Raw genomic sequence first — 24,321 nt, forward strand, 5'->3', positions numbered from 1 at the left:
CATCCTGCCTACCTCTGGACCAACTGTAATGCCCTACCCACTTACCTGGCTTCTTTTCCGTCATAACAGGTATTCACTAACTGATGTTTTTGTCTTTTCCCTCACTAGCATGTCAACAGCACCAGGCCGACTTACATTTGTTCTCTTCCCTACTGAGCCTTGAATGATTCCTGGCACAGGGAATAGGCCCACTAAATAAGCGTTGAGTGAACAAATGAATGGATGAAGAAATTACTTTTTATATCATTTACGAAAATTACAAACTCGGCATGTCAGAGCTGGAGGTGACATTTTCAAACATTATTACCACAGAACCCTGTGTTCAGATGAAAGTTTATTCATACCATTTTTTAAATGCCCCAAATTAAAATGGCTCTCTTTGGCTTTATTCATACTAGCCAAAACCTGGAAACAGCTCAGATATCCATCAATAGAAGAATGGATCAACAAGCTGTGGTATATGCACACAACAGAATACTACTCAGCAACAGAAACGAATGAATTATAAAACTTGGTAAATATGAAAAACATTAGGCTGAAACAAAGAAGCCAGACAGAAAAGAGTGCATGATATCCCTCCTATTCATACTGCATTCTAGAAAAGATGAAACTAATCTAGGAGGTGTAAAAAACAAAACAAAACAATGTTTGTCCCCGTGAGGTGGCTGTGGAAGGGATTAGACTGTGAAGGAGGAAGAAGGAACTTGTGGGGTGATGGATGAGTTCTGTATCTTCACAGAGGGGTGGGTGGTACTCATCAAATGGTGCATGTAAGAATTTTATATTTCAATGTACATAGAATTTTCTTTTTATTTTTTGAAATTTGTTTTCTTTTATTTTACTTTTAGTTCTGGGGTACATGTGTAGGATTTGTAGGTTTGTTACATAGGTAAACGTGTGCCATGGCAGTTTGCTGCACCTATCAGCCAACCACCTACTTATTAAGCCTGACATGCATTAGCTATTTTCCTGATGCTCTCCCTCCCCTGAACCCCCACCTGCAGTGGCAGGCCTCAGTGTGTGTTGTTCCTCTCCCTGGTTCCATGTGTTCTCATTGTTCAGCTCCCACTTATGAGTGAGAACATGTGGTGTTTGCTTTTCTGTTCCTGTGTTAGTTTTCTGAGGATAATGGCTTCCAGCTCCATCCATGTCCCTGCAATGGACATGATCTCGTTCCTTTCTACGGCTGCATAGTATTCCATGGTGTATATGTACCACATTTTCTTTATCCAGTCTATCACTGATGGCCATTTTGGTTGATTCTATGTCTTTGAACATTTGATTTTTTAAAAAGCCTTACCACATCCATTACAATTGTAAGGTTGCTCTCTAATATGAATACTCTGATGTTTCCATTTTGATGTTCAGGTAAAAGCCTTAGCATGCACATTACATTTCTGTGGTTCCTCTCAAAGATGTATATTCTGCTGTCTAGTGAGTTCTGATGCCTGGGCAAAGCCTGACGGCAATGTATGTATAGTTTTCATCTCACACAAGAAAAAGAAAAATAGAAACAAATGTTGAGCTGTAGTTAATGATATGCATACTGAAATGTGTAGGGTCATATATTTGCAACTTCTTTTGAAATGTATGCAGAAAAAGAAATGAGGAGCTTCTCTTCCAGAAAGCTGCAGTAGACGTACTTGTCCCATTGCTTCTGCTAAGCGCCACTAAAAAGTGTAGATGTTATATAAAAAACATGCACAAGAAGACTCTGAAAGATGGAGAGAAGACAGACTGTCTAGAGATCTTGAGACTGGAGGAACAACATGGTGGAGAGCGCCCTGGTTTCTTTCTGTCTTGTATATCCCAGATATGTAGTTGAAGAAGCTGAACTCAGAAATTCCAAATGAGACCAAGAAGGCCCCAACAAAAGCCTGCTCTCTCCAGCCTAAGGAGCTGGACAGTGGCAGCCGAGCAAGACAGAAAAGCTTTGGGCAATAACCGCTCCACTCTAGCCAAACACCACTTAAAATACCACAGCCCCACCCCAATCACAGGTCCTTCAGGAATAAAATGGAAATAAAGGCATTCTCAGGAGAGGGAAAACTAAAAGTATCTGTCACCAGCAGACATACTATAAATGAACAGCTAAAAAAAGTTTTCTAAACAAAAAGCAAACAATAAAGGAAGGAATATTGGAGCATCAGTAAGGAAGAAAGAACATATCAACATATTAACATAATAGTAAGCAAAAATATTGGTATGTATAATAGACTTTCCTTCTTCACTGGACTTTTCTAAATTATGTTGACCATTGAAGTAAAAATTATAACTACCTAATGTGATCCTAAATATATGCAGAGAAAATATTTAAGCAACTGTATTATAAACAGAGAGGATAGTAGGACGTAAAGAAAGGTAAGTGCCCTACACTTCACTTGAGCTTGTAAAATGATGGCACTAGAAGATTGCATGTCTCAATAGATGCAGAAAAAAATTTGATAAAACTCAACAAACGTTCCTGATAAAAAGTCTAGCAAACTAAGAATAGATGGAAACTTCTTCAACCTGCTAAGAGAACATCTATGAAAAGCCTATAGATAACATCATTCTTAATGGTGAAAGACCGAGTGTTTTCCTCTTAAGATCAGAAACTCTCACAAATTCAACATTGTACTGAAGGTGCTATCCAGTGCAACAGCAAGAAATGGAAACAAAAGAGATTGAGATTGGAAATAAAGAAGAAAAGCCATCTTTATTTGTAGATGACATGAGTGTGTATGCAGAAAATCCTACGAAAAAAAGACTACTAGAACTAAAAATGTGACTTTAGCAAAAATATAGAATATAAGGCTAATGTACAGAAATCAATTATGTTTCTATATACTTGCAATGAACAACCGGAAATTGAAATTTTTAAAATACCATTTTTAATGGGTCAAAACGTATAAAATAGGGCAAATGTGATAAAAGATAGAAAGATCTATACATTGAGAATTATAATGTAATTGCTAAAATAAATTAAAGAAAACCTACGTAGGTTCATAGGTCAAAAGACTCAATATTTTTAAGGTGTAAATTTTCACCAAATTGATCTTAAAATAATTTGAATTGTAAGTTCTCATTAAATTGATCCATAAATTCAATGCAATCTTGATCAAAATTTCATAAGGGGTTTCTTTTTGGTAGAAATTGACAAACTGATTCTAAAATTCGAATGTAAATGGAAGGGACCTAGCACAGTCAAAACAACTTTGTAAAGGAAGAACAAAGTTGAAGGACTAACATTGCTTGATTTTGAGACTTGTTATAAAGCTACATTAATCAGGACAGTGGAGCCTTCTATTATTGGCATTGCTTATACAGAAGCAACCAACAATCCTTCCCTCTCCGTAATAATGCTCCTGAAATCGAGAGGTAGAGTCTCATACTCTTCTCCTTGAACCTGGTCTGGCCATAGCGACTTGCTTTCCTTACAGAATATGGCAAAAGAAACTATAGGATGTGTAAGCTAGGTCACAGGAAACTGCAGCTTCTGCCTGGGTCTCTTGAAACATGTGCTTTTGGAAAAGCCATTCTAGGGTAAGCCACTACTAAGAAGTCTGACTTTCCTGAGAATGCCGTACTGTGAAGAAGTGAAAACTAGCCACATAGATAGGAGGTAGGGAGAGAATTAGAAGCTCAATCTTTCCCCAGCTGTTCCAGCCTACTCCACTGAGGTGCTAGATATGGAAATGAAGGAGTCATATGGGGCCTTCAGCCTCCTTGAGCCTCCAGATTGCTGCTCCAGCCATCATCCAATTGCAAATGCATGAGAGACCCCAAGTAAGAATTGCCCAGCTGAACCTGGCCAACCTCCAATATCGTGAGAGATGATAATAAATTGTTGTTTCAAGGCCAAAAAATAAATCAAGACAAACATCAATGGAACGTTAGAATCAAGAGTCCAAAAATACACTGATTTTCGACAAAGACATAAAACAATGCAGTGGAGAAATATCTTTTCAACAAATGTTGAGGGAACAACTGGGTAAACACATGTAAAAAAGTAAACTTTGCTCCATGCCTCACACCATATTTAAAAATAAGTTCTGGGTCGGGCATGGTGGCTCACGCCTGCAATCCTAGCACTTTGGAAGGCCGAGGCAGGTGGATGGCCTGAGCTCAGGAATTCGAGACCAGCCTGGGCAACATGGTGGAACTCCGTCTCTACTAAAATACAAAAAATTAGCTGGGCATGATGGCACACACCTGTAATCCCAGCTACTCGGGAAGCTGAGACAGGAGAATCGCTTGAACCTGGGAGGTGGAAGTTGCAGTGAGCCAAGATAGTGCCATTGCACTCCAGCCTGGGAGACAGAGTGAGACTCCATCTCAAAAAATAAATAAATAAATAAATATAAAAATGAGTTCAAAATTGATCATTACAGATTGAAATTTCTACAGCTTCTAGGAGAAAATTGTTGTGACTTAGGTTAGGCAAAGATTTCTTACATCAAAAGCATAATCTGTAAAAGAAAATATTGACAAATTGGATTTCTTTGAAATTAAAAACAAAAGACATTGTTAAGAAAATGAAAGAACAAGCTACAGGCTTGAAGAAAATATTTGCAAATCATATACCTAATAAGGAACTTGTATCCAGAATACATAAAGAACTCCCAAAACTCAATAATAAGAAATCAAACAATCCAAATAAAGAAAATGGACAAAATATCTAAACAGACATTTCACCAAGGAAGAGTTATGAATGACAAACAAGTATATGAAAAGCGTCCCATCATTATTTGTCACTAGGGAGATGCACATTAAAATCACAACGAGATAGCGCTATGCACCCATTAAAATGAATACAATAGAAAAGACTGACCTTAGGAAGCACTGTCGAGGATGCAGCGCAAAGGAATCTCTCATACAGTGATAATGGGTTTTAGAAATGACAGGGCTGTCATTAACCAAATCTTTTCCAATCCTAGTAAAGGTATTACTGTCTAAATTTCAGTCTTCCTCCTCACAGGGCCACGGTAAAACCAGCTTTCCAGTGTCTCACAAGGGTACCCCCAACAACAGTGAGCTTTGCACTTTAAGCAATCTGGGGGTGGCTCTAGCTTAGAAACAATCCTTCTGGTGTTTTCTTTGAGGCACCAGACAACGAAAGCCACGAGACACAGCCTACTGTGTGTTCAATGGTCTGTCCAGCTCTCTTGGATTTGGTTGTTGGTTCCTTTAAGGTGTCTTGAAAGGCAGCACGGTGCCCAATTAAATGAAAACCAGGAAGGCATAATGCACCACGACTATCAGCAATCAACTCTAGACAGTTCGTTGAGGACAGAACAAAACTTTGTGTTTCAGCAAGTGCTTTTCTGTCTGCCTCTCTGCCTACAGTTAGAGGAAGGGGCCAGGTTACGGCCAGAAAAGATTCTGCTTTAGCTGATAAAGGGAAAGCTCTGTGCCAGGAACCATGTGGTTTTCTGTCTTTGGAAGTTCTCCCCTCCGGGGCTTAGGAGGAGAGATACCTTCCTCCTAAAGCATCGTATCGCCTATTGCCCAGGGGAAGCAAGTTTCACACATCCGGGCCGGGAGACCCTGATCACCCCGGGCTGCGTACTCGATTTCAGGCCAATAAGACACTAAGTTTTCTCTCTTAAATGTTGTAACTGTCGAGTTGCATGCTCCGCCTCCTCGGGCTTCTTATCCTGCAGGGATAGGCGGAGGGAGGCAGCTTCTAGGCTGGGGTGGGAGAAGCACCGGCGGCGCGCGGTGCGGTCGGTGTGGGTCCGGGAGCGCAGCGCAGCCCAGGCAGCGCGCGGCCTCGCTGTGAACTTGACCGCCGGCGAGGCTGGGCTTCTCGGGCGCTGGAGCCCCAGATCCTGACAAAGCCAGGCTGCCCGCTCACCTTTGTGTTGTAACAGAAAAGGCTGCCTTTTACCTTTCCTAAAAACAATTCCCGGGATCTGTTAGAGGGGAGTTTCAGTCACTCTGAAATGACCAGCGAAATCTCTTAGAGCCAGTCAACGCGGAAAAGACACTCCAATTTTTAAAACCAATAGGTAGTTGATAAATGGAGCAGTCAGTCTAGAAGCCCCCTGGGCCCAGCGTGCTTCTGCAGAGCCGGGTATTTTCAGAGTCAGCGCTCTCTGAGATTCCAGCTGGTCGACCCGGCGGGGCTCCTGTTGGCCTCACAGAGCACGTGGCTTTGCGGGATGTGATGCAACCCCAGCGTGGGCTTAACTGATGCTAGGCACCAGGCCGTGGATCCAGAAACCCCGGGACACACAGAAGTCCAGCTCTCATCCCTCATCCAATTTCACTTTTTTTTTTTTAACCCTCAAAAGATTCAGATGCCGTTTTAGGAGGACAGGATGTATTGAAGATTTATAAATGGAGCAATCTCCTAATCAAAATAAACATCATCCAATCATGCTCACAGGGTGGCAAATTAGTGGTAGCATATTTTGTTTTCTTTAGCAGTGATCCATGATTGATTTATGGATTAAATTGTTCCCTATGAAGTACATATATATCTGTGAACTGTCTCCCTAAGCATTTCCTGTTCGCCTCTGTGCCACATGCCTGGCTGAAGGAGAGAATTGTTTCTCCTCCAGGCAGGAGCTGTCTGCATAGCTCCTTGGGCTGGGATAGTGTCTGCTTAGGGCTGCGTTCGGCTTTGTCTTCTGCTCTGTCCTCTGAGCTCAGCAAAAGGCCTATAAAAAGGAAGGCCGACTCTCCTACACATCCACAGGGCCCCCAAGCTCTTCATCTGTGAAGTGGGACAATAATGCTTGTCTTACCAGTCTGATAGTGTTCTTTTGAGGATACAGTTCATTAAGGTTGGAAAAGATGCTGGTGACTGCAGCCTTTGCTGATCCACTTTGCTTGTCTGTGAGATAAAGGAGATGATACATCTTTATCAGTAATGCTTCAGTTATTTTATTTTTAAAAAATAAATTGCAGTAAGCATTATAGAATATTACAGTTGTTACTTCTAGAATGTGGCTACACAGGTATTTATGTTATTCTCTGTGTTTTTCTGTGTCTTTCAAAGTCTTCTCATCCAATAAAAAGAAAAGAAGAGCAAGAAGTAAGAGGAGTTATGCAAAATCTGGTACCCTTAACTTAGACTTTCTCTGGTTCTATGGACAGGAAAATGCTCATGAAACCTGAGTCCTGTAGGAATGAGAGGTATGACAATTATTCATGATATTTCTGTTCCTTCCATTGCTCTGAGAATTTACTAAAATCCTGCAGCAGGTTTCACCCCTACACTCAACCCCATTTGTCTAAGGCAGCTGTTTGCTCACCGAGCTGATTTGCTGGTGGGATAGGAATTTTCTAGCTGAAGAAGGGTAAGCCCAGGATGATGTCATTTATAAGATTTTGCTTCCATCTCCTCCTCCCTCCCCAACAATCCCAACCTGTACCAAACAGGAACATACACCTGTAGGAAGAGAAACTATGATCTCTAGTCATTAAAAATGTGCTTTGTATGATGCAATCCCAAATGCTCTTGGGCTTAACAAAAACACATTGCAAGACTCACATTGACATTGACATTTCCACTCCTCTAACTTAAAAACAGCCAAACTAAATTAAGTAACAACAACAACAAAAGTTGTTTCCCACACAGTTTGACCAGATCTTACCACCAGTCTTCAGCCTTAAAACAATTTTCATGCTTGAGTTATTAACTTATGAAAATAGGCACAAAAGGGGGAAAATGTGCACAGATCCTCACTACTTTATTAGTCATTGCTACAGCTGAATGCGTTCTGGTACAAAGGCATGTTATTCTGCCTGCCAGTATCTTGGTTTTGAACAAAACGCAGCTCACTAATGGGTTCTGCCTCATATACCTTTCTGTAATCATTACTTTGCCATTCTCTGTAATTTATCCTGTTTTTCATGAGGAGTGTGTCCATTAGTCAGGCGTGTGCACACACATGCACACACAGCTTTTAAGTCCCCTTTCATTTGTAGCTGAAAAGAAAGGTCAGAGAGCTGCCAGTCATTCGGGGGGAAGCACTACTGCGCTGATTGTGATAATATTTGGAAAACAGAGTGGTGGATGTGGTGGATGGATGTAAATAGATTCTGAAAATCTAGTGAATGGAGGGCAGCAATATGAGTACATGAAGGGGATCTAGAAGCAGACTGGCAAAGGTGGAGACAGAATGGGAGAGTCTGACCTGTCCCATGTTGATCTCTTTATCTGGGAGGGGCAGTGTGGGGCTGACATCTTCCTGGACCAGACAGAGACATCTTGCTCACTTGCTCAGTAATCTCAAGTTTGGGGGATGAGCTCCAAGATTCTGACAGGAACCCGCTTTTGGCAGTTTCTGGCTTGGGCTCAGAGGTGCTGCCCCAAGCCAGTCTGAGCCAAGTGAATAAAGGAATGGAGTTTTGAGCCTACTGATTTTTGCTTCTGTAAACTCCAGAATTAGTTATAGAAATGAAGGCTTTTGAGTGTTTACTTTTGAAAAAAAAAAAAAGAGCAGGCAGGAAAATAATTGGGAAAAAATACGGATGAGATTTTTTTAAAAGCTTGATGAAGATCAAGGTTTTCACAAACAAGTGTGAATCACTAGAACCAGCTCCTCACAGATCAGAGGTCTGCAGGGGGCTGGGGATCTGGCAAACAGGCCCTCCGTGGGCAGGGAGCTCCCCAACAATTCTCAGCCAGCAAGAGAAGCCTTTGGCATCGTCCTCTTGAATTACGATAACAGGATTCTCCATCATACTCTTGCCTGGTTAGGGAGGCAGTAATTGTGAACCGAACATGTTCTTTTATCCTCTTTGAAGTGTTAACGAATGCTTTGATTTTGCTCTTTTCTCCTCATTAAGACAAATATGGCTCCTTTTTGCCCCCAGGAAGCTAATCTCACCTCCCAAGCCAACCAGGCATCCTGCTGCTCAGCTGAGTCCAATCCCAAGGAGGTCCTCTCCTGTCCTTGCCGAAGACCCCTCTACCAGGATTCTGACCCAGGCCCAGGTGCAGGGCATCTCAGTGCCTCACATTGTTCTGGGAGCCCAGGGTGCATCACCATGGAGCCCCAGCTCACGTGACAACATAACGGTGTTTGCAGTAATTCTCAACCCTAGATATCCTGTTCACTACGAAACACAGGCACGTTAAGTTTCCCTGATACTGTCCTGCAGAGGCTAGCAGGCTGCACAGAATTTAGGAAGACAGAGCCCCTCAAAGATCTGGAATCTTTAGCAATTACAAAGCCCAATCCTGCCCACAGACTTCTTTTACCAGAGACAAAGCAAAATGATTTGCCCAGAGCCTCACTGCCAGACAGTGGCAGAACTGAGTCTGGAAGTGGCCTTGCTTCTCCCAGCTGACACTGAACCCCTGAGGCTCATCTGCAATCAAACTCCTACCTGCAGCCCTCACTTCTCCCCTCCCAGTGCCAGGGCAAAGTCAGTGAGACGGAAATCTGCAGACTGGAGCAGGTGGGTTACTCGGAGGCCACTGAAGGTGGAATAGGTCCCTTTTGCACTGTCTTCCAACCAGAGGGGAACACAGGCCAGTGGGTCAGAGTGCTAGGCCCCAGAGTCACAGACACAGGGCATGGCCCACGGGGCCCAGTGAGGACATTCCTGCAGATGGCTATAGGCTGGTAGAGAGCTAGGAGGCCTGGTGAACTCTGTCGGGTGGGCAATGGGAAGGTGGACAGAGGAGTGTTCTTGAGAAAGAAATTCAAAGCTGAGAAAACCTAACCCCTCCTATCTCATTCCTCTTAGGCATAATCCCCACAGGCAACAGGCTCAGTGTCTGGCTGAATGTGCGCCTCTCTTTCGAATCCCTCCCCCATCGATGAGGTTGGTGTCACAAATTAGACCCTCTCCCCTATTTTCTTCTTTTCAACAATCTTAACCATTTTAAGTGTACAGATCAGTAGTGTTATGTACATTCACAATGTTATGTGACCAATCTCCAAAACTCATTTCATCCCCCAAAACTGAAATTCTTATGCATTAAACAACCCTCCATTCCCCAGCCCTGGAAGCCACCATTCTTTTTTGAGACAGAGTCTCTATCACCCAGGCTGGAGTGCAGTGGTGCGATCTCAGCTCACCACAACCTCTGCCTCCTGGGTTCAACCGATTCTTATACCTCAGCCTCCCGAGTAGCTGGGATTATAGGTGCACACCACCACACCTGGCTAATTTTTGTATTTTTAGTAGAGGGGGGTTTCACTATGTTGGCCACGCTGGTCTCGAACTCTTGACCTCAAGTGATCTGCCTGCCTCGGCCTCCCAAAGGGCTAGGATTATAGGCGTGAGCCACCGTGCCTAGCCCACCATTCTGCTTTCCATCTCTATGCAGTGGACTACTCTAGGTACCTCATATAAGTGGAACTATAGTGTATTTGTCCTTTTTTGTCTGGCTTCAGTCGCTTAGCATAAAGCCTTCCAGGTTCTTCCATACTGTAGCATATAGCACTGTTTCTTTTCCTTTTAAGGCTGAATAATATTCCACTGTATGTATAGACCACATTTTGTTTATTCATCCATCTGTAAACACTTGGGTTGTTTCTACCTTTTGGATATGGCAAACAATGCTGCTATATTGGAATAAGGGTGTGCAAATATTTATTTGAGATCTTGTTTTCAATTTTTTTTAATACACACCTAGAAGTGGAACTTCTGGGTCATATGGTTGTTCTATTTTTAATTTTTTGAAGAACTGCCATCCTGTTTTCCACAGTGGCTGTAGCATTTCATATTCCCACCAAAAGTGCAGAAGGGTTCCAATTTCCCCACAACCTTGCCAACACTTGATATTTTCCGTTTTATTGCTATTAGCCATTCTAATGGTGTGGGAGTGATGTCTCATTTTAGTTTTTATTTGCTTTTCTCTAATCATTAGTGATGCCAGTCATCTTTTCACATGCTTTTTGGCCGTTTATTAATATATATCATCTTTGTAGAAATGTCTATTTAAGTCCTTTGCCCATTTTCTAATCAGGTTGTTGTTGCTGAGTTATAGGAGTTCTTTATCTTCCCACTCCCTGGACCTTTTTTTTTTTGTTTGCAACTGAAAAACTAAAGGCTCAAAGAGGCAGACGGCCTGCTGAAGCCTTTGCCCAGGGGCTGCTTAGCAGCAGCAGCAGGGAAAAACTAACCCTGGCTGACCCCAGCTTAGGTAGCAACTACAGAGCTCTCAGCCCATTCTCCCAGCCACACAGTCTCAGAGCAAATACTGTCCATCAAATGCACACTCTGTGTTCATAGCCTCATGTGCCAAACTGCTGTTTGAAAACCAATGGCAAACACTGGTTGCAGAGAACACAGAAGCATGTAATATCCACTTTAATGGTGGTTCCACTTTCATATTTTTTCTCCCCTCTAAGGAAAGGGAGAGAGAAAAAACTGTTCGTGGAAAAAATATATTTAAATGGATCAGTGCCAGGGAACCATTTGCACATCTGTTCTTAACAGGTTTCAGCTGAAACTACTGAAAATATACATAGATCTGTTTATGTGGAACCAGTTAAATATGATAAGATTACAACTTGGAGGGTAACTATGGATTTGGTGGTGGAAAAAAAAAATCCCCTCCACACTTGGTCTCCGCATGCACTCATAACATTTTACCACAGATGTGTTGAGGGAATCAGATTTGCTGCAAATGGAAAAGACCTGAATTATTTGAGATTAGCTACAAACAAACTCAAGATGTCCCCACCGCCTTTCTGCAGCACATAATTCCTGCCTCGTCTCTAATCTGGGCCCAGTCCTTTGTTATCAGAGAGGAGACTGCAGCCAGGGAATCACCCATTTCTGAGTGAGTCTGTCTTCACTCCTCCAACTAGCCATTTAGGAGGAAGACAGTGTGCACACTGCTTACACAGAGAATGCACAGTTGTCTTCCTTACAGTTTTCAGCATCCCAAAGGACACCATGTTCTCTTGAGGTTGTGCAGGCAGCAAGGAGGGAGTATTGGCTGAGGGGCTCCCAATGGAGGCCCTGTGCTCCTTCTGGAGTCTTTTTCTATGTAGTACTCACAACCACCCTATGAGGTTGCATTGTCACCCCCCTTACAGAGATGAGCAAATTGAGGCTCCAGGCTCTAGGATAATTTGTCCAGGGCCATGCCGATAATTAGATGCTCTAAAGGAAGAAAGATGTTTCCTCCCATCTAAATATGCCTTAACAGGAGCATCACTTGAGCCCAGGAGTTCAAGGCTGCAGTGAGCTATGATTGTGCCACTGCACTCCAGCCTGGGCAACAGAGCAAGACCCTTCCTATATTAAAAATAAATAAACAAATAATACGTGAATAAGCCTTGAGGCAAGGTCATGACTCAAATATCCACAGGGTCTAGCAGGAGCAGGAGTGAGGGGCCCTAGGCAGCTAATATGGGGCCATAGCAGACTGATACTGGGGAAAATGCAGACCTTGTGGCCCAGATCTTCTGGTTTTTGTATAGAGCATGAGAAATCACTAGATTTTTGTATGATGGCTCAAATATTGAAAACAAACACAAAGCACAGCCCCTGCTATAGTTTGCAATCTCCACTGTGGGTCCTTTGCTGCCCCCAGCGGTGGGAGGAAGGGTCTGCACTGGCTTTGAACCCCCTCTTGTTGGGGATTGAGTATCTGACCATCAGGATCCTTGCCTCCTGGTGCAGGAGGTGTCTGTCACAGGTCACAGGCACCGCAGCTCAGCACCCTCATCCCAGTGTCCCTTCTAAACTTCATTAGACTCCTCAACTCTGGCACACTGTGAAATGTATATTCATCTATAAACATTTCTCTAATAATTTATCTCAAAAAAGTGACATCAGTCTCTAAAATGCACCATGGGACACAGGAATGGCAGTCTCATGGCCTCAAAAACAATCAGCCAAAATTGACATCTGACAACACCTCCTCCCGCACCCCCAGGGGCTGGGCTGTGATCCATAAGGTTTTCATTCTTGCTGGACCCCACGCTGTGAAAATGCACCTATTTTTATTCATCAAAATCATTTTTTTAAAATAAGCAGCCCAGCAGAAAACAATTGTGAATGGCAGCTTCATTACATTTGGAGTTTTGGAACAAAGACAATATTGCTCACACTCTATGACCTGTTCAATGATACTGAAGTTTAATTAAAAAAATGTTAACGTACTAAACTGACAACAAGGAAGGTGCAACATTAGGGTTTTTTTGAAAAATCAGGAAAGCAAAATATGCTTGACAGATTGTCTCAGTTATCAATTCAATGTGACTTAACATTTGTCTTTTGGTTTTTATTTGAAACTTTCAGTTTTGAACTAGTAGGGCAATAATCCAAGCTGTATGGAACCAAAGTGGGGAGGTTGGTGGGACTTGGAGGGAAAGTTGAATAGAGGGACCCCTATTGGCCCTTTAGGGGGCTCAAATATCATCCTGGGCAAAGTTGTTTCTTAAAGGTCCCACTAGAATTGGCTACTGTTCCGGCTCCCCTAGAAAAGCCCTTGAAAGGGTATTTTTCTGAGCAAGAAACATGGTGATGCTTCCACCACATGACTGGTTTAAGACAGTCATTCTAGTAGACCTGATAAGTGAAAGCCAATTATTTTGAAGCAATAGAGTAAGTGGTGTGTGGGCAGCCACTGAATTAATTATGAAAGACTTTTCTTCTGAGATGATGCGATAATAGAATATGAAAATTTAAGTGCTGAAAATATGTCAATGCATTGATTTTAAAGAAGGTGATCTAAAGCAGCAAAAAGTGATCCACATGCTCTCTGGATAGTCTCTAGGACATGTCATGTCAGTTCATGTCTTAAAGCCCCATAAAAGAGAGCCATTTTACCCCAACCACAGAGCCCTGAGATCTGGCCAGAGGTCCCATGGTGGAAGACTCGCTCCCACTGTAGCCTGTGAAAGAGGAAAGCCACTGGCCCTCATCTTGGGGACCCGTGAAGACCCACCTCCCACTTGGAGCAAGTGAGGGAACTGCAGGGTATTGAGTGAGGCCTGCTATACTTCCTACAGGCTTTGGGTCTTGGAGGTAATGGTACCAGCCTCACAGTGTGGGAGCTGGAGCGTCTGCTTCCACCCTGAGAAAATAGGTATGGGAGCAGGTCACAAGCTAGGACAGTGCCTCGACCTCCCTGAGGAAAAGACCAGAATGTATTCAGAGTCCAGGGTCAAAACCAGGGGTCTGGAGTGGCAAATTTAAGGCCTTGAGGCTGGACTGGACCAGTGCAGAGTCAGGGAGCCACAGCTGTGACCGCAGGGAGGTGCTTGTCATGCACAGGGAGGAGGCTGCATTCTGTTCTCAGAGTGACAGGAAGCCACTGTTGAGTTCCAAGGGGGAGAAGGACATGGCTCAATGTGCCTTTCCCAAAGATCTTGCCGGCTGTCTCTGGAGTAGGAGTCTGGACAGGTAAGAGTTTGGACTGTGGGCCAAGTGGGAGACATGGGATGAGAGACAACAGGATGGACTCTTGAGACATTTCACAGATAGAGCCAGCAAGGCACAGGGAGGCACTGGGTGAGGAAGGTGAGGGCAGGGTCCATGGATAAGGCACCTAAAACCCCTGGTTTCCCATTTAGAGAAAGAATCCAATAATTCCTACCCATCTGAGCTGTTGTGAGGACAGAGAATGGTGCATGCCATGAGCGGCTCACAACAGGGCTCCAAGGAGTGAGGGTCTGACTGTGCTCCTATTACCTCCTTTTGTCATCACAAGCACAGATGATGGACATCTGTCTCTAGCTATGTTACTTCTGACCCCCCAGCCCCAGCAAAGCAGGAAGTGGGGCCTGGGTGGAGAGGGGTGACAAGGCGGGTTTGAATTGATCTTTCTGAGAAATCATGTGCAACTTCACAAGCAAAACAGTTACGCAATAAACTTCCAGGTTCTTAAAACCATGCTGAGGGTTACAAAAAGAAAGTTAACAGGATGCTGATGTGGACTGTGCAAATCGTTACCATACCGAAAACCTCTGTGTCCATGGTGACGTATGTACAAGTGAGCTGGATGAGTGACTGCCTCCTAAGGCCGGGATCCCTGTGTCCACTCTCTGCCGTGCCTGTCCCCATCATCACTCCTGGTGAAGCAGGGACGATAGCAGAGTTCCCACTGGAGGACCAAACATGCATCCAGCCCTGGAAAACAGTGCCACACTGGGCACACTGGACCTTCTCAGCCCTTGGCAGTGGGAAGTGCTAGAGAAGTTGATTCACAGGGGAAACTGGGCCCTATCTGTGGGGTCTTCCCACTGGCTGGAAGGGTTCCTGGAGGAGGAGTTTCAGGGCTCTGTGAGGATGGGTAGGAGGGCCTATGGGGCAAGGTCCATAGCATCCTGCTTGGAGAAGGACACATACCCTGTTTCCTCAGAGCCAACACATTTTCCATTCTAAATATAGCCTAAGATGACCCAAGACATCTTGAGTCCCTTGCAGGGAGACCGCAGTTTTGTAATTTTCAGCATTTCTATGATTCTGAGGAAATGAACAGTAAAGCCCGAAGCCCTTTCACTTGCATCCCCTGAGCCTGGGGACTGGCAGACAACACTCCGCCCTTTGAAAGAAGAGCCCAGGCAAGCTCGCCCTGGTGAGAAGCTCCCTTTAGCAACCAATTTTAGGAGATTCCACAATATTTTGTCAGCCTACTGTCTCCCTCCAGCAAAGTGAAGTGAGGCTTCTCTTCACCCAGGATGGGTCACTGTCACCCCAGGCCCACAATAAGTAGCTCTTTCCATGACCCTTGGGATGGTTCACCTCCTGAGAGAGGCCCAGCCCTGACAGGCTTTCAGTTGGACAATAGATTTCAGTCTCCCCTGAAATCGTTGCTGCATCACCAGCTTTCATAGCATTTCTGCAAAGTCTAAGATACAAGACTTTCAAAGAGGGAGCGCCCACTACATTCCTGGGGCACAGCGGTGACTCTTGGCTTGGAGGCGCTTCTCTGCTTGTTTGTAAGCCAGGGGATATTTTTACTATCTGAGTGGGGCCCTGTTAATTGCTTCACAAGCACTTCTGGGGAAGTTCACTTTCCAGGGGCCAGTCGTTAACTCCAACAGTGCCAGCGCTTCCCAGCCAGGGGCCTACATAAAGAGGCGCATTAGTTATCCCTAAAGGGTTAATGACTGGAGATGCGAGGACAGTCATGTTGAGTTATATATAGCAAACAGTGAGCAAAGCAGGCAAGCACAAAAAAAGGAAGACAGGAAAAAATCTGCATGGATATACTCCCCTCCCCCAACCTTCCCTGGTCTACCCCCACCCTCCCACAACACTATATATACAGACCACAGTTAAATTTGGCACAGAGACTATAGCCAAGAAGGAAAACAGATCAAGTTACACAAAGTCCTATTCAGATTTGGGCCTGGGCCTCACGGGGACAATGCTCTGCTGAGGAGAACAAGGCCATGGTGTGTTGTCGAAAAACGCACACCCGTGCGCTTTGCTTTCCTTCCAAGCATTCGCTGGCCCGGCCCTGGGCAGCAGGTTAATTCTCTGCTCCACAGGTGGAGACAGATAAAACAAACTGAAATGGTGTAATGGGCTACAGGAAACCTTTCTTTCAGAACTTGATTCATCTCCAGAAAGGAAACACACGAGGACTTTGCTCTGGACGGTAATCTGTTTTCTTAGGGCAGCTGAGAGAGGCCTGGCAGCCAGGGTAAATACGGCAACTGGTAGAGGGGCTTTTGGCAGATGGAGCTGCAAGAGAAGTTTGAAACGATCACTTCCTACACTCTGTTCCCTACCAAGAGTGAGCTGTCAATCTTGCAGGATGGAGGTGCTCTGGAAAACAGCAGTGGGGAGAGAGCGGGCCACAAGGGAGAAACCTGAGCCACAGGTGCGTGCCTGGGATACCCCCTACTCCTGCGGGCTGGCTCACCTGGCAGAACTCAGCAGAAAGGCTGCTCCCAAGCTCACTGCTCGAAGCTAACCATGTGGAGAAAGCAGGCCAGGACTTCTGGAATGCAACCTGGGCGCAAGTCAACCTCTGCTTTGAGCAGACAAGCAGGCCCGCAGCGGGCAGGCTGCCATCGAGGGTGGCCTGAGCCTCTACTGGATGTAAAGCTGGGCATGGAGAAGGCCAGGTACCTTTTAGTCATTGGAATCGTCCCCATCAGCAGGCACGCAGGACACCTCGAGGAAATGAGATAGCCAGCTAGCACGTAACAGTCAGGGCTGCATAGAACATGATAGTCATAAAGACAATCCCTCATGCCACCTTCGTGTGTGGGTCTTTTAAAAGACATTCTATCTTATTATCCCATTTGATCTTCACCTGACCCTAGATGGGTCGGGCAGGGCAGAGCATCACCCTCGTTTTACAGTGGAGGAAGTGGAGGCCCAGCAAAGCCACTCTTGCCTGAGTGGGAACAGCTGGTTCAAAGATAGCCCTTTGCCCAGCCCTCTGGGAAGATAACACCTCCGGGCCAGTCTCTGTGGTGCAGGCAGTAGTTTGTACATTTGAGTGTGCACCCAAATCAAGGGGGCCATCCTCAGCCTGGTATAGCCTGCTCCCCTCAGGTTGGGCCTGGGACTTCTGTGTGGGCCCCGGCCCCCAGCACCAAGGTGGGCATCCAGTGATCTTAGTTCACACTGGGCTTTTCCATGGACACAAGCTTAGTCTGCATTGGCAAAGTGGGGACAATAGCTCAGCATGTGTCTAGGGCTGCCTCAAACAGTGACGGACCCAGAGGATTTCATCTCCTTTCCCTGTGTGATTTGATAGGCTCTCTAACTTGAACTCCCTGTGTAGAAAGAATGTGGTTATGGGCTGAGTTGCGTCTCCTCCCCCAAATTCATGTGTTTAAGTCTGAACCTTCAGTTCCTCAGGATGTGACCTTATCTGGAACTAGGACCATTACCGGTGTAATTAGTTAAGATGAGATTATACTAGAGTAGGGTGGGCCCCTAATCCAACATGACTGGTGTCCTTATAAAAGGGGGAAATTCAGACACACACACAGACAGGGAGAATGCCCTGTGAAGATGCAGAGAGAGGTTGGGGTGGTGCTTCTGCCAGCCAAGGAACACCAGCGGCTGCCAGCAAACACCAGAAGCACGAATGATTCTCCCTCACGGCACTCGGAAGAAACCTACGCTGCCCAAGCTGACCTTGGACTTTCATCCTCAAGAACTTCCAGGCAATCAATTTCAGTTGTTAAGATCCTCAGATTGTGGAGCTTTGTTATGGCCTTCCTGGAAGATGAACCCAGATGCTAAAAAGGCTGAGGAGTGGAAAACTGATGTCTATGGTTAGTTTACCTTGAAAACCAACCATGAGGCCCCTTCCAGCTCTGTTCTACAGACATCGATTCTGCTTTATTTTTTGAACCAAGAGTAGTACTCCACAATTGTAAACACAGTCCACAAGTTTTCTACTCCAGACCATCTCTTTAGCAGAGAGAAGGAAGTATCTGTCTTCCTTCTCCAAATCCTAACTCTACTTTGTTCTCAATAGAAATTATATTGTGTCTAAGTCTCCCAAAATGTCTCAAAAGCAAGACAAACACCCACTTCCTCTTTTGGAAACTGATGGGACCCTCTACAAATTACATGTGGAGACATCACTCTTTCCCAACCAACATAGAAACTCAAACTCTTGTCAACTTTCCTAGTATCCCAACTTGCTTTCAAGAGAAAACTAAAAACTCGTTCACATGAATAAAGTATAAATGACAGTCAAGAGCTTAAAGTGTTAGCTGTCCTAGGTGGGGAATAAGCTCACAAGGAACATCGGTAAAGAGGCACATGTCAGGAGTGGGAGCCCACTTTGCCTTATACCCTGACCAGGTATGTAGTCCTCAATGTAAAACTCTCCCACTGGGTGTGAATTCCTCCCACCCCATCAACGCCAGCCTCCCTGTGGCTTTGCATCAGGCTCCATCTCCTCATCGCAGTGTGGAACTCTATTCCTGTCTCTCCAATGTCCTCACACCCCAGTGACTCCAACGTCCTCTAGGACCAGGGAAGTCTGCACGGAACCTACCAACATCCCTGGCACCCTGACAGCCCCTTCTAGTGACAGGAGCTTAAAGTGTAGCTTAAAGAAGCAGCTTTGGACCTGGTAGTACCTAGGGCTAAATTCTGCAGTACTCAGGTGGACCATAAAATAAGGCCATATTATTAGACTTGATGTGTGAATGCCACTCTCCTTTTCTTTGATTGTCCTGTTCCTGAAATCTACCTGCTCTAGAATTGCCTCCCAGATAATGTCTCTTCTAGCCTTGCTCTTCCCCCAGAGTTTCCTATTGTTTATACAAGTCCTGGGTTATTGTTCCTCCAGCCAGCATTACTTAACACATAATTAATTAGACTATAGGCTTTCCAGGGAGAGAATCGTACTTTTATCCATTTTCCCTTCCCAGACTTTGGTGACTTACATGTAGAAGTTACTCAAGAAATATCTGTTGAAGATTAATTCAACCTGAATTTCTTGTGTTCATCTACTCTTGTTACCTGTTTTGGTCCCCAAATGCTTCCCACTTCAGACATTTGGTCAGCCCATCGACAGAGGTTGTCTCCTAACATACACCAAATCTATACGGAGCTGATTTCCTATTAATTCAGTGACAAAAGATGTCACAGATCTTCAGAGTTGGAAGATTCTTTAGAAAGTATTTCATCCATTTCTTTAATAAGAGGCCATGTTACTCATCCAAGGCCACACAGCTGGGGAAGCAGCAGCAGGGCCTGGCAGGAAGATGTTCTGGTGGAAGTGAGGCCATTCATCATGTCCAAGAAGCTGTCATCTGGGTGGCCAGCGTCGGGTGAGAGGCCAACTCATACACTTGTTGGAAGTTTCCTTCTATTGGCCCCTGGGCATTTCTATTTAACCCGAACACGCCTCTGCATAAGTCCAGGTATCTCCATCTGATCTTCTCCGCAGGTTATCCTCATAGGCAACTGGACGAGGGGCCCACCCCCAATACAACCAGGCTGCACAGACCCCTGCTCCCACCGCTGGGTAGCAGAGACACAGCCTCCTGCCCTATCTCACAAATCCATGGATGTGACCCATGGGAGTGACTTCCATTTAAAGTTTTGGGCAAATCTCAGAGATTGCTGTTTTCAACCACTGGGGAAGCTTAAAGCCAAACAGTCCTACTGGCGTAGAAGTAAGCCTCATTTGTTTTCTATCTGAACACATGTTTTACATCAAGAGAAGGGCTGTGGTTGGGGTAGGGAGAGCTGAAGGGAGATTCAAAGGTTCTTCAGCTCTCACAGATCTCAACCTCTTCAAAGTTTCAACCCTCAGAGCACTTAAGATGTTTCATCCCACTCAGCAGAAGTGCCTCTGCCCACACTCTTGGGTGCCACAGTGCGTGCGTGGGAACTCAGCTGTGGTCCAGAGCCAGTAAAGGAAACGGGACAGTCATCTCACTGTATTTTTCCTAGAGGATGTAATTTCTCCTTTGGGATTTGATAAGCTTCCTAAGGCACATTCACATGCACAGGGCAGGTGAGACCTGCTTGTTAGTGAGGTCACATCAAGCCTCACATGGTGATGTGTATGAATGAACTCATACTTAAAGGAATGGGCAACTCCTACCTGGGACCTTGAGCAGGTGGGTATGGGTCAGAGCCCAGAGTCAGGGTGGATAGGCAATGGGAAAGAGAGAAAAGGTTTGCTTTTAGTGGTAACCACTTTCTAGCCTCAGCATTCTCAACTGCAGACTGGAGATAATAATAATGTCCTTCTATGATATTTGGGGGGTTGACCAAATAAGATTTCTTGTAAAAGTGCTGTGCACAGGTCAGATGAGCATCAATTCTGTGACCAGGAAGGGATTCCAGTGCCATTGCCAGCTCCTGGTTGCGTTCTTTTGAGATGATGTATTTTTTTTCAAGGGAAAGGAGCAACAAGAGGGTACCTGCGGTCTGTAGGACAATACAAGTCAAATTCTGGAGTAAAATTGTAGCACTTACACTGTGTGCTGAGTCATTTGTGATCAGAGGGAAACTGAAAAGTGGCATAACAGGGTGATGGACAGGCCCAGGAGAATTCACTATGAGTCTTGGGAGTGCTGCTAGCACCTCTGCTACCTCCTAGGTGGGTCATTTCACCTCCCTGGCCCAACTGTGGATTCAAGAATACCACATCCAGCACTGCACTGTGGCAAGGGCTCCTGCAGAATAATGCAAGGGAAGAGAGCTGGAAACGACAACGTACTGGTCACATGTGTGATGCCATTTGATGTGGTTTGGCTCTGTGTCCCCCCTCAAATCTCATGTTGAATTACAATTCCCAGTGTTGGAGGAGGGGCCTAGTGGGAGGTAAGTGAATCACGGGGGTGGACTTCTGCCTTGCTGTGCTCGTGATAGAGTTCACGAGATCTGGCTGTTTGAAAGTGTGTAGCACTTCCCCCTTATCTCTCTCTCTCTCCGGCGTGAAGATGTGTTAGCTTCCCCTTCGCCTTCCGCCATGATTGCAAGTTTCCTGAGACCTCCCAGCCATGCATCCTGTAAAGCCTGTGGAACTGCAAGTCAATTAAACCTCTTTCCTTCATAAATTACCCAGTTGCAGGTAGTTCTTTATCACAGTGTGAGAATGGACTACACATTATTGTTATTGTTAAAGGAAAAGAGGAGGGGGCAGGAGGAAGAGGAGGAAGGAAAAGGGAGAAATGAGGAAAGAGAGGGAAAGGAGAAAGAGGGAGGAGAGAGAAAGGGGATTGCCTTTTTAAAAAAATAAACTTTTTATTTTAGAATAGTTTTAAATTTCCAGAAAAGTTGAGAATAGTCCAGAGAGTTTCCCTAGATATCACACCCAGTTTCTCTCATTGTTACTATCTTACATTAATGAGGTACCTTTGTCACAATTAATGGCCAATGTTGATGCATATTAACTAAAGTCACCCTTCATTCAGATATCCTTAGTTGACCCAGCTGTCCTTCTTCCACCATAGAACACCATGTTACACTGAGTTGTCCCATCTCCTTAGGCTTCTCTTGGCTGTGACAATTTCTTAGACTTTCCTTGTTTTTGATGACCTTGACAGTTTTGAGGAACACTAGTCAGGTATTTTGTAGAATGTCCCAACATTGGGATTTGCCTGGTGTTTTCTCCTATGATTATTGGGAGAAGACCACAGAAGTAAAGTGCTACTTTCATCACATTCTATCAGGAGCACATCCTATCAACATGACGTCACTCTTGATGTTGACCATGATCATCTGGCTGAGGCAGTGTTTGTTGGACGTCTCCACTGTGAAGTTTCTCCCCTGCCCCCTTTCCACACTGTACGCTTTGAAAGGAAGTCACTGTGTGCAGCCCATATTTAAGGAGGGGGGAATTATGCTCCACCTCCTTGGGGGTGCAGTATTACATAAATTACCTGAAATTCCACCACTCTGGAGATGTGCCTATTCTCTGCCATTTACTTATTCATATGTATGTGATTAAATAAATATATAAATGTAAATCAGTATGGAATCATGCATATTTATTTTATACTTGGGTTATTTATAATCCAATACTACTTTATTGCTCAAATTGTTCCAGCTTAGGCCATTGAAAGCTTTTTCAAGTGGTCACTGTGTCCCCTTGACCTGTGTGTTATTGTTTGTTCTTCTGAGCACGTTCTTACTTTCTGGCCCTGTAAAATGCTCCTCCAGGCTCATTTTGTACATTCCCCGCCTGTCCTAGACTCAGTCATTTCTCCAGGAAGGCTTACTTCCTTTTATTAAATGGTATTAAGAACAGCGGGGGTGGTGGTGGGGGCGGTGGCAGTGGCGGTGGCGGCACAGTGACGTCAGGGCGTTGGGGCAGCTCCTGTCACAGACAGAGCTGGAGCGGCGGGGCGGCGGCAGAATACAGCGGTCGGGAGAGTGGAATGAATCTTACTTGTTGAATATCTTCTGGTTACTAGTTGGATTCATTTGTAAAAGAATCATTTTCCGCTGTGTGGAAGACACTTAGTGTCATATTTATATTATACGTCCACGGATCAAAAAGCTTTTTGATTTCCCAAAGGAGGGACATACCACTATATGAGATAAGCTTGACATTACAGCCAAGATGGTGCTGTCCCAGAGACAACGAGATGAACTAAATCAAGCTAAAGCAGATTATCTTCGTTCAAATGGCTATGAAGAGGCATATTCAGTTTTTTAAAAGGAAGCTGAATTAGATATGAATGAAGAATTAAAGTAGGCTGGTGTTTTGGGGGAAAAAGTGGACATCTGTTATTAGATTACAAAAGAAGTTTATGGAATTAGAATCAATGCTAAATGAAGCAAAAGAAGAATTTACGTCAGGTGGACCTCTTGGTCAGAAACAAGACCCAAAAGAATGGGTATTTTCTGCCAGAAAAATACACATTGAGTGGTCACAGGAGTCCAATCACTCGAGTCATTTTCCATCCTGTGTTCAGTGTTATGGTCTCTGCTTCAGAGGATGCTACAATTAAGGTGTGGGATTATGAGACTGGAGATTTTGAAAGAACTCTTAAAGGAAGGACATACAGACTCTGTACAGGACATTTCATTTGACCACAGTGGCAAGTTTCTGGCTTCCTGTTCTGCAGCTATGACCATTAAACTATGGGATTTTCAGGACTTTGAATGCATCAGAACCATGAATAGTCATGGTTCCCCATGACCATAATGTTTCCTCAGTAGTCATCATGGCCGGTGGAGATCATATAGTGTCCGCTTCAAGGGATAAAACTATAAAAATGTGGGAAGTGCAAACTGGCTACTGTGTGAAGATGTTCACAGGACAGAGAGAATGGGTACATATGGTACAACCAAATCAAGATGGCACTCTGATAGCCAGCTGTTCCAATGACCAGACTGTGCGTGTATGGGTCATAGCAACAATGCAATGCAAGGCTGAGCTCCGAGAACATGAGCATGTGGTAGAATGCATTTCCTGGGCTCCAGAAAGCTCATATTCTTCCATCTGTGAAGCAACAGGCTCTGAGACTAAAAAAAAAGTGGTAAATCTGGGCCATTCTTGCTGTCTGGATCCAGGGACAAGACTATTAAGATGTGGGATGTCAGTACTGGCATGTGCCTTATGACCCTCGTGGGTCATGGTAACTGGGTACGTGGAATTCTGTTCAGTTCTGGGGGGAAATTTATTTTGAGTTGTGCTGATGACAAGACCCTACACGTATGGGATTACAAGAGCAAGCGATGCATGAAGACCCTCAATGCGTATGAACACTTTGTTACCTCATTGGATTTCCACAAGACGGCACCCTATGTGGTCACTGGCAGCGTAGCTCAAACAGTAAAAGTGTGGGAGTGCCGTTGATTGTGTCTCCTTTGGCCCTTCCTCCCTCTTTTCCTCTGGATGCACTCTGATGATACCATGGCTACCCCACTGAGCTCTGTTTAAATAAATATTGTCCTTTCATGTAAATTATTCTGGATGTAGATTGAGCTTATTAAATGTTACAAAGAAAAAAAAAA

General features: G+C 44.6%; 1 long non-coding RNA gene and 1 pseudogene across 6 annotated transcripts in view; one reads left to right on the top strand and one right to left on the bottom strand.

Moving 5' to 3' along the window:
- LOC129531685 (uncharacterized) overlaps nt 1–24,321 on the bottom strand; it is a 169,454-nt gene that overhangs the window by 34,161 nt on the left and 110,972 nt on the right. For all 6 annotated transcript variants that reach the window (XR_010129910.1, XR_008677011.2, XR_008677012.2 and 3 more), the window contains exon 2: nt 6,735–6,823. This is a non-coding gene — a long non-coding RNA (uncharacterized lncRNA). The remainder of the gene's footprint in view (nt 1–6,734; nt 6,824–24,321) is intronic.
- Nucleotides 22,743–24,274, top strand: LOC101142203 (platelet-activating factor acetylhydrolase IB subunit beta-like; annotated as a pseudogene).

The sequence above is a fragment of the Gorilla gorilla genome, chromosome 12, assembly GCF_029281585.2.
Source record: "Gorilla gorilla gorilla isolate KB3781 chromosome 12, NHGRI_mGorGor1-v2.1_pri, whole genome shotgun sequence".
Classification (NCBI taxonomy): Eukaryota; Metazoa; Chordata; class Mammalia; order Primates; family Hominidae; genus Gorilla; species Gorilla gorilla.